This window comes from Cnephaeus nilssonii (assembly GCF_951640355.1).
Source record: "Cnephaeus nilssonii genome assembly, chromosome: 11".
NCBI classification, from domain to species: domain Eukaryota; kingdom Metazoa; phylum Chordata; class Mammalia; order Chiroptera; family Vespertilionidae; genus Cnephaeus; species Cnephaeus nilssonii.
Genome location: NC_137082.1, coordinates 66,150,115 through 66,164,018, shown reverse-complemented (window position 1 = coordinate 66,164,018; position 13,904 = coordinate 66,150,115).

The window sequence follows — 13,904 nt, the reverse complement described above, 5'->3', positions numbered from 1 at the left end:
CCATCAGCCAGGAGCACCAGAAGGAAGGCGGTTAGCCCGGGGCTGTGCCGGTCCCTCTTCTGAGGCTGTGGGCCCAGCCCTAAAGGCCACCCCACCCCCAGCCCACCTGCCAGGAGCTGCTCTCATGTGTGCAGTGAGGAAGGAAATTGCAAATTAATCTTTATTTCCATCTTGGAAGAAAACCTTAATTCTCTGCATTGAAATGATCCTCGTCATCCCAGGGAATCAATTACAGGCTTTAATTGCAGTCAGTCTTGGCCAATCAGAGCCGGGCAGCCCGCCCAGGCCTCTCTCTCTCCTGCTTCTAGCTCTCTGGAACTCCATATCTCTTTGTCTCTTTCTGTCTTGGTGTCTGACTCTTTCATTCTTTCTTTCCCTCTGTGTGTCTCCTCCCTTCTCTCACTGTGTTTGTGTCTTGGTTTCACTCTTCCCTGCAAGCACAGGGCTCAGGCGTGACCCGCCAGGTCTGACAAGCCTCCCAGGGACTGGGTGGTCCCCAGCCTCCTCTTCCAATCTATCTCTAGCCCTGAGCTGCAGCTTTGAGGGTGGAAGCTGAGACTGGGGTGGATTATTGGCCTGTCCCTATCCCCTTGGGTCTCTGTAGGAGTCACTCTCTTGCTGACCCATATTTACCCAGGCAGAGCCTGCTGTCCCTGGTCCCACCCGGTCATCAACGTCTCTCAGGCCACCCTTCCTAGCCAGAGTCACCGCTGAGCTCTGTGCCTGGGGGTTTGGGTGGGAGTCATGAAATGGGGTGGAGCGATGGGGCCCAAAGAATCTGGAGCCCAGGGGACTCCTGGGCCTTTAGGGCAGGAACTGCGCTGAGTGGGTCCAGGAAAGGATTCAGAGCAGCCAGAGGAGTGCCAGGCCTCCCTCCTCAGGACCAGCCTTTTGTCAACCAACTTGGCAATGACCAGACGGCTGGTCTTCGGGAGAAGAGGGTCAAGGGGCTGCAAACAACAAGGTGCCTGCATGACCCCCATCATCACCCATGCCTCTGTGCTTCATAGAACATTCTTCCTCGCTCATTTTTAATTCATGGCTAATATACAAATACAGTCTCTGAACAAAATTAAGACAAAAGATAAGGCTAGGATGCCCTTTGCCCACCGCTGGCTGCCCTTTCTAGTTCCTTCTTAGGGCAGTCACGGCTCATTGGTTTGCAGCACATCCTTGCATGCTTTTTCCTACTTATTTAAATACATCTATACCTGTATTCACAGAGTACAAATTGTATCCTTTATGGAATTTCTTTTAAGTGTAAAAGGTACCGAGGGGTTCCACTCAAGATGGCAGATTAGGTAGACACTGTACTCCCTCCCTCCCATAACCACATCAAAATTACAACGAAATCAGAACCGTCAACCTGCATAACTGTTGGGGGTGATGGGAACGGCCCCAGGTGTTAGACCTGTGGGGTCAGAACGGACCTGGGTTCAGTAACCTCGGTACTTGAGTTCTGGCTAGGAAAGGATTCAGAGCCAAGACTTAAAGTATAAGAGAGCATTCATTTGGAAAATCACAGAGGTAGAAGAAGTAATTCGTAGAAGAAATGGGCTGAGGAGATAAGTTATAGAGGTAAAGGAAGGGCCCTTGAGTTAAGAAATGTGGAAGGTAAAGGTGACATGCCTTGGGGGGAGGAGAGGGGGGAAGGGAAAGGTTCTGTGTCCTTTGTCCTAAGGGTTTTAAGGTGGAGATTTTAGGGGAGGGCCCAGGGGAAGATTTCAATAGGATATTCAGCAGCTTTCCACGTGTGTTCTTTCCAGGGTCTAGGTCTCCATTGATGGGTTGGCGCCAGGGCGGGGTCATTATCCAATGCAGCTGGTTCTGAGGTCAGTCATGGCTTGCCTCTCTGGTTTTTGCTGCTTTTCTGGGTCTGGAGCTGAAATACAACAGAGGCTAAGATGTTATCTCTAGGGAAGAAAGGCCAGAGGGTCCAAACCTCGTGATCAGTGATAAGCTAGGGGAGGAAAGGTCACCCTGGGGGTGAAGTCCCACCCTACAATTGTCCTTTGCTAGGCATCCAGGGGCGTTCACCCTGGTGATCTTATGTACTTAGCCCATCAGCCTTGCTCTGCTCATGTCTGACTGCCAACCACACAACCCGCTGAAGACTACCTGAACAGACGTCCTGTAACTAAGGATATAGAGAAGAAGCCATGTTGAGACTGGTAAGAGGTGTGGAGCCGCGAAACAGGCTGGCCCCACACCCACAGGTGGCGGTTGAGAATCCAGAGGGATATCTCCGCTGCAGAGGTTCCCCTGAATATCAAGGGGGTCTCAGCTCAGCGTCAGGCTCCCCCAGCCCAGAACATTAGTGCTGGGAAGAGGAGCCCACATAACATCTGTTTGTGAAAAGATGTGGGAATTCCATCTGTGCGGGAGAGACAGAAGGCTGTGGGAAACCCAGGAGTTACCTTTAAAGAGCACGCACACAATCTCTCACTTGCAGGCGCTCACCGTGGGCTCCAGTGGATGTGTAAAATAAAAGAAAAAAAAAGATGTGGTAGGCAGTTAGACAGACATGAGCAGAGGAAGGATGATGGGGCCGGTAAAGAAGGTCATCAGGGTGGAAAGCCCTGGGTGCCTAGCAAGGGACAATTGTAGGGTGGAACCTTGCCCTCGGGCCGACCTTTCCTCCCCTAGCATATCACTGATCACGAGGTTTGGACCCCTGACCTTTCTTCCCTAGAGATAACATCTAGGCGTCAGTTGTGTTTCAGCTCCAGGCCCAGAGAAAAGCAGCAAAACCAGACAAGCAAGCCATGACTGACCTCAGAACCAGCTGCATTGGATAATGACCCCCTGCCCTGGCGCCAACCAATCAATGGAGACCTTGACCCTGGAAAGGACGCGCGTGGAAAGCTGCTGAATATTCTATTGAAATCTTCCCCTGGGCCCTCCCCTAAAATCTCCACCTTAAAACCTTTAGGACTGAGGACCCAGAGCCTTTCCCTTCCCCCCTCTCATCCCCCCCAAGGCATGTCACCTTTACCTTCCACATTTCTTAACTCAAGGGCCCTTCCTTTGCCTCTATAACTTGTCTCCTCAGCCCATTTCTTCTACGAATTACTTCGTCTACCTCTGTGATTTTCCAAATGAATGTTCTCTTCTAGTTTGAGTCTTGGCTCTGAATTCTTTCCTAGCCAGAACTCAAGTACTGAGGTTGCTGAACCCAGGTCCAGTCGGACCCCAGGGGTCTAACATCTGGTGCTTACAACAGATGGACAGCAGCTCAAGGGGTGCCAGAGAAGAACAGGGAGAAACTGTGTTGTGTGAATTCAGGGCGAGGGCTAGAGGGACGGGAGGCTGCCATTATCCCTGTGTTGGGTGCCATCTTTCCTGTGTTGAGCCATCCCCCACACACAGGCAAATCTGAATCTGCATTAGCTGGTGAGCTCACTACTTCCACCCTTACAAGTCCCTGAGACTCTGCCCCACCCAACTAGCTCATTGCCCGAGGCTATTTTGGGGGCAGCCAGCCTGGGCCTATTGCAGTCTTATAAAGCTCTCAAGAAATTCCCCTCAAGCTCAGGGGTTGTCAGGGACATACAAAGAGAAACTGAGTTGTGTGGCTTCAGGGTGAAGGCTGCCACAGCTGATGGGCTCCATCTTTCCTGTGTTAAGCCATCCACCCACACAACCAAATCTGAATCTGCATTAACCCTGGTGGACTTTACCAGCTCCACCTGACAACTTCCTGAGACCCTGCTCTACTACAAAGGTTCCCAGGTTCCAGGTGAGTGGCAGCTACCCTAGGTTACCCTGAGACTTTTGCTGAGTGGCTTCAGGCTCAGCACTGGCACCAAATTGGAATCTGCATTAACCTGGTGAACACTACTCACCTCACCCTGGTGACTCCCTGAGACCATGCCTCAACCAACTCATGTAACACTCAGGACTCAGTGGTTGAACCTTATAGGCAGCCAGCAAGATGGTGACAGATCTGGGAGTGTCTTGTTTCTTTCACTGACCTGCTCCAGGCCCAGTACTGGTAGCAACCAGCTTCATTCAACCCATGGCATCTCCCACATGCATCCAGGTCCAGCTCAGACCGCTACCAAACATGGATCACTTTTGGCTCTTTTTTTTTTTTTTAATCCTCACCTAAGGATATTTTCCCATTTATTTTTAGAGAGAGTGGAAGAGAGAGGGGAAAACAGAGATAAATATTGATGTGAGAGAAACATGTGCCCTTGGCCAGAATCGAACCTTTGTCCACAGGCCGACACTCTATCCACTGCGCCAAACCAGCTAGGGCTCCTTTTAGCTCTTGACAGATAGTCTCGGGCCAGTCACAGGCAGAGTCTGACATTGGCCTGCTCTGGTAGCTGGCTTTACTTTTTATTTTATTTTATTGTTATTTATTATTTTAAAATATATTTTTATTGATTTCAGAGAGGAAGGGAGAGGGAGAAAGGTAGAAACATCAATGATGAGAGAAAAATCATTGATCGGCTGTCTCCTGCACGCTCCCTACTGGAGATTGAGCACAACAACCCCGGAATGTACCCTTGACCAGAATCGGACCCAGCACCCTTCAGTCCGCAGGCCGATGCTCTATCCACTGAGCCAAACCAGCTAGGGCTGGTAGCTGGCTTTAGATCACAAAAGAGCACCACCTGATTAGCTCCACACGTGGCACACCCAAAAGGTGGTCTTGGCAGACTCCAACCCTGCTGGGGTGAATCTGGCTCCATGGGGTCGGTCAGTTCTCGCACAGCAGCTTGTAAGCTGTGGTCATGGTCAATCTTCACAGCCAGACAACCTGAGAGTTCCTCCAATCAAGGCTCAACTACACAACCCAAACAAGGGACACCCCTGGAGCACTTGGCTCAGGTGACCAGGGAGACCGTGCCACTGGGCTCCATAGAATACCTTCTAACATAAGGCCGCCCTGCCAAGACTGGGAGACGTAGCAGATTTACCTAATACACATAAATAAAAAGAGAGACAGCAAAAATGAGGAGACAAAGAAACATGTGCCAAATGAAAGAACAGGAGAAATCTGATGAAAAAGAACTAAATGAAATGGAAGCAAGCAGTCTACTAGATCCAGAAATCAAACCAATGGTTATAAGAATGCTCAATAAACTTAGGGGAAGAATAGATAAACTCAGTGAGAAATTCAATAAATAAATAGTAAGTATAAAAAAGATAGAGTTTGGCCGGTGTGGTTCAGTGGTTGAGCGTCAACCTATGAACCAGGAGGTCACGGTTCTATTCTCGTTCAGGGCACATGCCTAGGTTGCAGGCTCATCCCCAGTGTGGGGCATGCAGAAGACAGCCGATCAGTGATTCTCTCTCATCATTAATGTTTCTATCTCTCCCTCTTCCTTCCTCTCTGAAGTCAATAAAAATATATTTAAAAAAAGATAGAAAACAAAAAAGAACCAGTCAGAAGTGAAGACTACAATAACTGAAATGAAGAATACATGACATGGAATCAACAGCAGAATGAATGAAGCAGAGGATTGAACCAGTGATTTGGAAGAAAAGGTAGTAGAAAACACCCAAGCACAAGAACAAAAAGAAAAAAGAATTAAAAAAATGAAGATAGTTTGATACTTCTGGAACATCAAGCATAACAACTTCTGTACCACAGGGATACCAGAAGAAGAGTAACAGCAAGGCACTGAAACCCCACTTGGAAAAAAACAATGACTGAAAACTTCCCTAACCTGGTGAAGGAAATAGACATACAAGTCTAGGAAACACAGAGATACCCGAACAAGATGGACCCATGGAAGACCACCAAGACACAGCATAATTAAAATAGCAAAGGTTAAAGACAGAGAGAATCTTTGAAAGGCCAAGAGAAAGGCAGACAGTTACCTGCAAAAGAGCTCCCATAAAACTATCTCTGGAGCTCACATTCACAGGGGAAACACTGACAATGAGCGAGGTAAATAAGCAAACTATTTAGAAGGTAATACGCGTTAGGAAGAAAACTAACGCAGAAGAGAAGGACGAGTAGCATGGGGGGACTTTGAGGTGCCCAGGCAGGGCTTCACTGAAGAGAGTGAGGGGCAGGCTGGGGGCTGTCGGTGGGGTAGAAGGTCAGCAGGTGCAAAGGTTTTGAGGTAGGAGACCAGTGGGGCTGGAGCAGGTGGGTGAGGGTGGTAGGATAGGAGGTGAGGAGGTCCCAGGGCAGATAGTACAGGGCCTTGGGGGTCACAGTGAGGATGTTGGCTTTTACTCTGAGAGAGGAGAGGGCTCTGGGAGGGTTTCTGACAGGGGAGATGTGACCTGACAGGTGTGGACAGGGGTTGCTGTGAGTCTGTAGGAGTAAGATGGAGCAGAGGCCATTGAGAGAGGACTGCAACCTGCTGAGCAAGAGACATGAGGTCTGGCCAGGCCGGTGGCAGTGGGATAAGGAGAGATGGGCTTTGGGTAGGTTCTGAGGGTGACACTGTGCCCTGCTGATGGGTCAGATGAGATGGAGGGGGCCACGGGCACTGCTATTGTTATCACCAGCTTTCAGAAGGAAACACTGAGTCATGAGCAAGGAGCTTAAAGTCCTTAAAGTTAGTAAGTGGAAAAAATTGGTATTTTTACATGAAACCTACCACGTGAGAATGCTGCCGTGCGGAGCACCCTGCCTGGGCTGTGTGGCGGTGCGCTCTGAAGCACAGCCTGGTCTGGGGCAAAGGCAGGTGGGCAGCCTTGAGAATGGATCCAGGATGCTGATCTGTGTCCAACCCTGCTGGGCTGCTGGGAGACCAGGCTGCGGTGGCAGGCTGAGCATCCCCCAGGCCAGCGGGCAGTTGTGTGCTTGGCAAGGGCGGGCGAGGGACCTGTCCAAGGCCCCACAGCTGGATGGGAATGCTGGCCACGGGAAAGGACTGGCAGGACTGAGGATCCACGGGTACACAATGGTAAATATGGGCTCTGGATGTCTGTGCAAGTGCACCCAGGACCCAGGGCATGGTCCACACTGGCCCACACTTGAGAGACACAGCTCACTGATTCTGCCCATGTGCACTCCATGAGTCACACGCAGGAGCCCACTCCAACAGGCTTCAACAACAAAGGGAATTTACTGCTTCATGTAATGAGGGATCTGGCTTCAGGCGTAGCTGGGTCTAGTGCTCCGCTGATACCTCAGGAATCTGTCTCCTTCTATCGCCCTATCAATCTTCCTCAGCGCAGACATCATTCCTTTGTGGTATAAACTCCAGTCTCTTCATGGTGACAAGATGGCCAGAGCAGATTCAGGTTCACATCCACCAACTCAGTAACCCTAGCTGGAAGATAGGGCCTTGTCGCCGACGGCTCCAGCGAAAGAACCCAGTGATGCGCCGGCCCCTGCCATCCCCGCACTGGGAGGGGTGGAGCAGGTCAGGAGGAACCTGCTGACCTAGGATTCTGGAGGGTGATGGTTCTGGAGCCAGAGAGACCTGGGCTTCTGCACCTGTGACCTGCTGAGGGACTGTCCCCTGCCTGAGCCTCCCCCCTGCACCTGTGAAATGGACCAATCATAATGCATGCAGAGTAAGGATGACGAGATGCAGAAAGTATCCTGGGGGCTGATGGCAACATCTGGGAAAGGTGTAGGCCCTGGACCCTTTCAGGCCTGGTGTCAAGTCCCCATCCCCCACCTACTCCCGGTCACCTTGGGTGAGTCCTTAAGGAGTCCTGAGACTGCAGCCTTGAAGCCCCACCGGGGCGAGAGCAGGAAGGGGAGCTGGGTGTGGGGCTTCGGGTCCTCAGCGATGACAAACCTCACTCCTGTCGCTGTGCCCAGCTCCCCACAGCTCCTGACTAACCTCTTGCCTGTCCACCCCTGAGCCCCAAGCCAGGCCTTGGCCTCCAGTGCCCAAACGACTGCCACCAGGCCGTGTGACCCAATAGAGAACATGTGGCACACTCTGAGTCAGGCCTGTCACATGTAAGTGAGGGTCCCCACCTCCCCACCCTTACTCTGTAACACTTGCAGTGTCCCTGCCCTGAATCATTCTTTTTGGCCGGATAGTCGCCCTTTTAGGAGCAAGCTGTGCCTAGAACAATGAGCAGGTGACAGACCTGGTGGAGAGGGTGCCAGGCGAGGGCACAGCATGAGAAGGGTGTGATGGTGGGAAGAGTCTGGCATTTGAGGGGCCCTAAGAAGCCTTGTTTGGGGCGGTCTGTGGCTGAGGTGGGACTGGGGAGGGGGCAGAGCTGGAGGCGAGGTGGGGCTCCAGCCTGTGAAGTCTTGCAAGGTGGCCTCGGGCGTGGCCTCCCTCCCCAGCATGGTGTACAGCAGCTGCCCAGACGCTAGGCCAGGGCCTCCACTGGGGGAGGGGGAGAGAGGAGGTCCTTCCGAACCAGCAGCCTCAGTGTTTCCACCCGAGATGTGGGCACCCTCCTCCACCCTCTTCCGGCCACTGGAGATGCTTGTCTGTTTTATCAGTGGCAAGCTGTGACTCTGACAACTGTCTCTCCTTATCAGCAGCCCACCAGCTGTCCGTGGGCTGGGAGTGGCTCCAGCGGGCCAGTGAGTCTACACGCACCCAGGCTCCCAGTTCCCGGGGCCAGGCCAGTCCACCCTCAGGTCTCCCTGTGCTGGGGGGCCGAGGACCAAGCCTCCCTCCTCCTTCACTTTCCTTCTGTGAGGGAAGCCCCCAAAGATGCCCCTTAGGACGGGCCTTCCAGCCCACTCCTGCGCCAGGGGCAGCAGTGCTGGGGGGACGGGGCAGGTCTGCCCCCACGGCCAAGACACCTGTGAGTCTCGGCTCCTGTCTGAGCACCGCTGTCCTGGGTTCCTCCTCCCACTCTGGCCATCAGGAGCCATCTGTGAGGGGAGACCTGCGGCCCAGAGAGAGGAGGCGGCTGGTCTGAGGTCCCACAAGGAGGCAGAAGGAGCAGCGAGAGCGAAGGCCAGGGAACGCGGGGTCCTCTCAGGGGCAGGGCAGGTGGTGGGCCTTGATTAGCTTGGGCTAATCAGGGGAGCTGGGCTTCTGTGGAGGCCCCGGCCTGGATGGAGTGCACTTCCTTCCCCTGCTGAACACTGAGAACCAGTGAGATTGGGGCTATCGCCCGCCGATCACCCAGCACCACATCTGATTAGAAAGCAAATGGATTCATCTCACACCACAGGCATTACACAACAGTCCTGCCAGGTGCCCACCACACCCCCTGCTGCCTGAGGTGCCAACCCCCTTCTACCAAACCCTGCCTGCCTCTGCTCTGACCCGGCGCATCTTTCATGCAACGTCTACCACCCCAGGCACCTCAGAGCACCCCCTGGCTCCCCCAGCCCCCTTCTCTGTCTTCCTTCTGCTCACTGCTGCTGCCCAAGTCTCAGTTTGAGCTCCCCCTGCCCCCCCCCCCCACACTTGTCTTGGGCCCTTCTCCCTTCTCTTTCTACTCCCTCCTTAGTCTCGCAGTCCCTTGGCCTTGTATGAAAGAGCCATGGCCCCTCTCAGTCTCCAGCCAGACGGCTCCCCAAAGGCCCCGAGGGGTAGCTCAGGAGTCCCACATGGAGTTGTCCAGGTGTCCTGCCCAATCCCGCCCTCTGCTAGGCTCCATCTGTGGGCCTGAGGGCTTACCAAGCACCTGGACCCCTCCCCTCCTGCCCCCCCCCCCCCCGCCTGCCCCATGAGTGCCATGGCCAGGGATCTTACCTCCAGATCATTCCCAATCTGCCCCTCTCCCTCTCTTCACTGAGCCCACACCTCACACCTCCCCTCCCCGCTGGCCAACTGCCTCATGCTTCCTCCCACTGGCCTGTCCTCCCACAGGCCTCCCACACGAATGCCAGCAGGTCCCTGGTGGTAGTGGTGAAGGAGGTGGTGGTCTCAGGGTGCTGGCGAGGTTAGCCATGGTGATGGTGGCGACAGTACAGGGGCAGGGTGAGGGACTGGCTCGGGAGGTCCTGCTTGGGTACTGAACCGAGAGGGCAGATGAAGGGCCAGGACGCTGGCTTCCGTGGCCTGGTCTGAGCCCCACCTCGGGACCCTTGGAAAATTTGGGCTTCCAAGGCTTCCTCCTAGCTTCAAGGGAAGGCGTGGCTCTTGCACCCCACCTTTTCTATCCCCACCTTTTCTATCCCCAGCCTAAAGCCTCTCAGTCCCTCTCACCCCCTAGAAGGAAGTTGAGAGCCGGGAGGAGGAGGGGCCTGGCAGAGGCTGCAGGATGGGCCCGGAGGGGGAGGGGCAGGTGCCAGGCGGAAAATGCAAGGAGCGTGCAGTGGACTCCACAGGTGCTTTTGCAGGTCTCAGGCCGCAGACTCGTGCCCCCAGCTCCACCTCCAGCCTGCCCCACTGTGGTTTGCTGCCCAGGGCCAGGCCCTGGCCTCAGGGGCTGGCAGGTGGGAAAAGTGATGGCCTGTGGTTGGAGCCAGGCTCACCATGAAGGATAAGACACAAATGGATGTGGGGGCAGAGGCAGAGGCTGGAAGGAGGAATGGAAGGAGGGTGGGTTGGAAGGTAGAGTGCACAGGCCTCACCAAAGGCCCAGATGGCCCCTTGGTCAGCCCAGTGAGCATGGCTGTGACAGAGGGGACACAGGCACCCTCACGGGTCACCCCCTCAACAGGGGTCCTCAGTGAGGAGAGCAGAGGCTCTGGCCCATGGGAGTGAGGTGGCAGTTAGCAGCCGGACCTGCCCTGCCCAGAGGTGAGGTGGTGATCTGTGGGAAGCCTAGCGGCTGAGGGCTGAGTCAGTGGGATGTCCCTCAAGGGGTGAGACAGGTGGCTGGAACTGGCCCCTTATCCCAGCCTTCTCAGGTTGGCCTGGGCTTCTGGTCGGCCTTTATCTGGAGCCACAGCGATGGCCGCAGGAAGTGGCCGTTTCTCTGAGCTGTGCTGCCTCCTCACCAGACCCAGTGATAACCTGGAGGGCGTGCGGGGATTGAGCAACACCTTGTGGTGGGGCACATGGGAGACTCCAGGCACGAGCTCTGACCTGCTGGCCCGGGCAGCGTGGGGTGGGGTTGAGCCCATCCTGCCTGACAGCAGCACTGTCCCGAGGACAAGCCTGGGCACGGGGCTGCGGGCCACTTCGCGGGACTGTGGGGGGATGGCGTCCAGGCTGCTCCTGCCCAGCCACATCAGCGAGCACTGGCTGTGACCCTAGGCCCCGGCACAGGAGGCACCGCTAACTGTGGAGTAATCCACTTTGGGCCTCTTCCCCAGTCCATCCCGACTCCCACGTTCCACTCCTGTGCTGAACCCCAAACCTTCCCAGACGTCCCCTCCCTCCTCCAGGGCCTTCGCCTGAATGGCGCCCTCCCCCAGGCTCGTGCAGCCAATCAACTGATCCTGGTGGTCGCCTCCAAACCCCGTCTCTGCCCTCTGGTGGGGAGTCAGTGTTGAGTGTCTAGAGCTAGCGGAAGTTGGGGGCCAGAGGGTCTCTTGAAACCCTGACTGACAGTCTCCCCACCTGTGCCCTCAGGACTGTAACAGCTTCGAGGCCTCCGCCTGTCCAGCCTGCTGCCACAGCTGCCTTTACCACTGGCGCTCAGTAGAAGCACAGGCGCCCACGGCAGAGCCCTGCAAGCCCGGAGCTGGGATCAGCCACCCCGAGGGAGCACACAGTGTGCCCCCACCTGCTGGGCTGCCCCCAGCGCTGGCTGAACTGGGCTAATCAGTGGCTAGCTGGGCTCCATTATCAGCCAGGTGGCAACTGCTCTTTTTAATCAGAGCCACCTGCGTGGAGGCTCCTGCAGGCCCAGCAGGGGCTGGGGAGACTGGGGAGCCATGGCTGCATCTCTCCTGCAGGCCATCAGCGGTGGCCTTGGGCTCTGGAAGGGAACCTGAAAAGCTGAATCCCAGGTGGCGGCCGCCCAGGCAGAGAAGGCTGGACCAACCCAGGGGGGAGCTGGCACCGAGAGGGTCCAGGACCACAGGGGGGCTCTGGGTCTGTGGAAGGGGTGAGGGGCCCCCTCCTATCTTACCAAGACCTGAGGAAGAGGCCCCACCTCCCTGCAAGCCCCTGCAGCCCAAATAACAAACTGGCCCTGGACACTGGGTCACCTCCCCATACACACCGGACCCAACATTCCCCTTTCACCCTCCTCCCTCACAGATACACAGACACACAGCCTGACAAACCCTCACTGGTACACACAAACGCACACGCACCCAGACACAAGGTCCACACACACAACAGACATGGACAGACACCCAGACACGGGGACACCCCCCTTACCCCCACACGGACACCCCCCAACCCTCCTCCCTCACACACACATGAACTGCGAAGAAAACAGAGGCTGCCCTGCTCCTGCCTGGCCCCTAGGACTTCCCTTTTACAAGACTTTATTTATCAAAACGATATTAACCCAGAGCCTGTTTCCATCAGAGTCTCGATTCCAGGGACATTTCCAGATAAGCCTTATCGCATTGCTGGTGCATTAGCCTGGCTGGTCCGGGGCCTGCCAATCACGGCTGCCCCTCCTGCCCCTGCCTGTGGCAGGATGCCTGCCCATGACTTCATTCTGGATGGCAGGCAGTGGGAGAGCAGGGCATGGGGCAGCAATGGACACCTGGGTCCAAAGCAGGGCTCCAGAGGGCACCTTGTTCTAAGGGCACACTCAAGGCACTACAGTCAGGGGGAACTCTAGGGTCATCCAGAACTGAGATTCAAATCCCAGTTCCACCCGAGGCAATGGCTGGGCCAGCGGAGTCCAGTCCCCCTCCCCCCCCGCAACCCCCACCTGTAAAATGGAGTGACACCTCCCAGGCACCCCTATAAGCACATTCAGCGAGTTCATGTGTATGGCGGTGGCTGTGGTGGGCTTAGCACAGCATAGCCAGGGGAAGGGGGACACAGTGCTCAGAAGGCTGGGGCGGGCCCCAGTCCTGCCCACAGCCCCTCTGCGCTTCCCATCAAAGGCTGGCCCCACCTGGCTCACTGGCGCTCAGGTTTCAGTGGATCCCAGGCCTGATAGAGGCCCATCTGCACACGCTGGGCGGCCTCTCCCTGCGGCACAGCCACGGGCTGCTGTCTCTTCCCCTCGTACCTTGTTTCCTCCCCCTGAGCTCCCTCCCTCTCTGGGCTTGGAGGAGTGCTGTCTTCAGGGGAGGTGTGAGGTGGGGAGAAAGGTGTGGGTGAGTATGGGACCTGCACAGAGATCCTGGAAAAATGGCAGTGCTGGGTCTGGGGCTGCCTGCACCACTCCTAAGGGGTCTGCAAGCCCCTCAGCTCTCAGTTAGAAGGCTGTGTCTGCTGGCCCCACTCCCAGGGCTGTGGGTAACATGACGGCCAGCACTGTGCCCAGGTGACTAAACAACCACACTGAACAGCTGCTTTTTAAATCTTCACCTGAGGATATTTTTTCCATTGATTTCTAGAGTGGAAGGAAGTGAGGAGGGAGAGAGGGAGAGAGAAATATCGATGTGAAAGAGACACATCGATTGGCTGCCTCCCACACATGCCCCTTCCTGGCTGGGAACCTGCAATCAAGATATAAGGTATGTGTCCTTGACCAGGAATGGACCCCGAGACCCTTTGGTCCTCGTGCCAACTCTCTAACCACTGAGCAGAACAGCTGCTTTTATTCTTTGTACATGGGGACACACAGGCACAGAGGTTTGGGGCTGGCCCAAGGTCACAGGGCTAGTAAGCAGAGGGGCCAGGGCTAACCCAAGCAGTGGCTCGAAGCCACCCTGTGTCTGCTCATATCCCCACCCCCAGAACTAGATCTGTCCCAGAACTAGCTCCTGCTTGCTAAGCACCCCTCCATGCCCACTGGGAGGGGTGGCTCCACTGGGTCACATGACCCCTCACTTAGAAAGAGGGACAGTGATGTGGCCAAGGTCATATAACCTGTGCAGGACAGGGACCTTTAGCTGAGCTCAAGCTACTCTGTCCTAACTTGCAGGGGTCCCTAGAGGGAGCCTGGATGGAGGGCTGGGCCTCACACCCTTGGTCAGGGAGGACTTGGCTTGACTGGGGCGGGGCACCTAGAGGCTCTGGCCT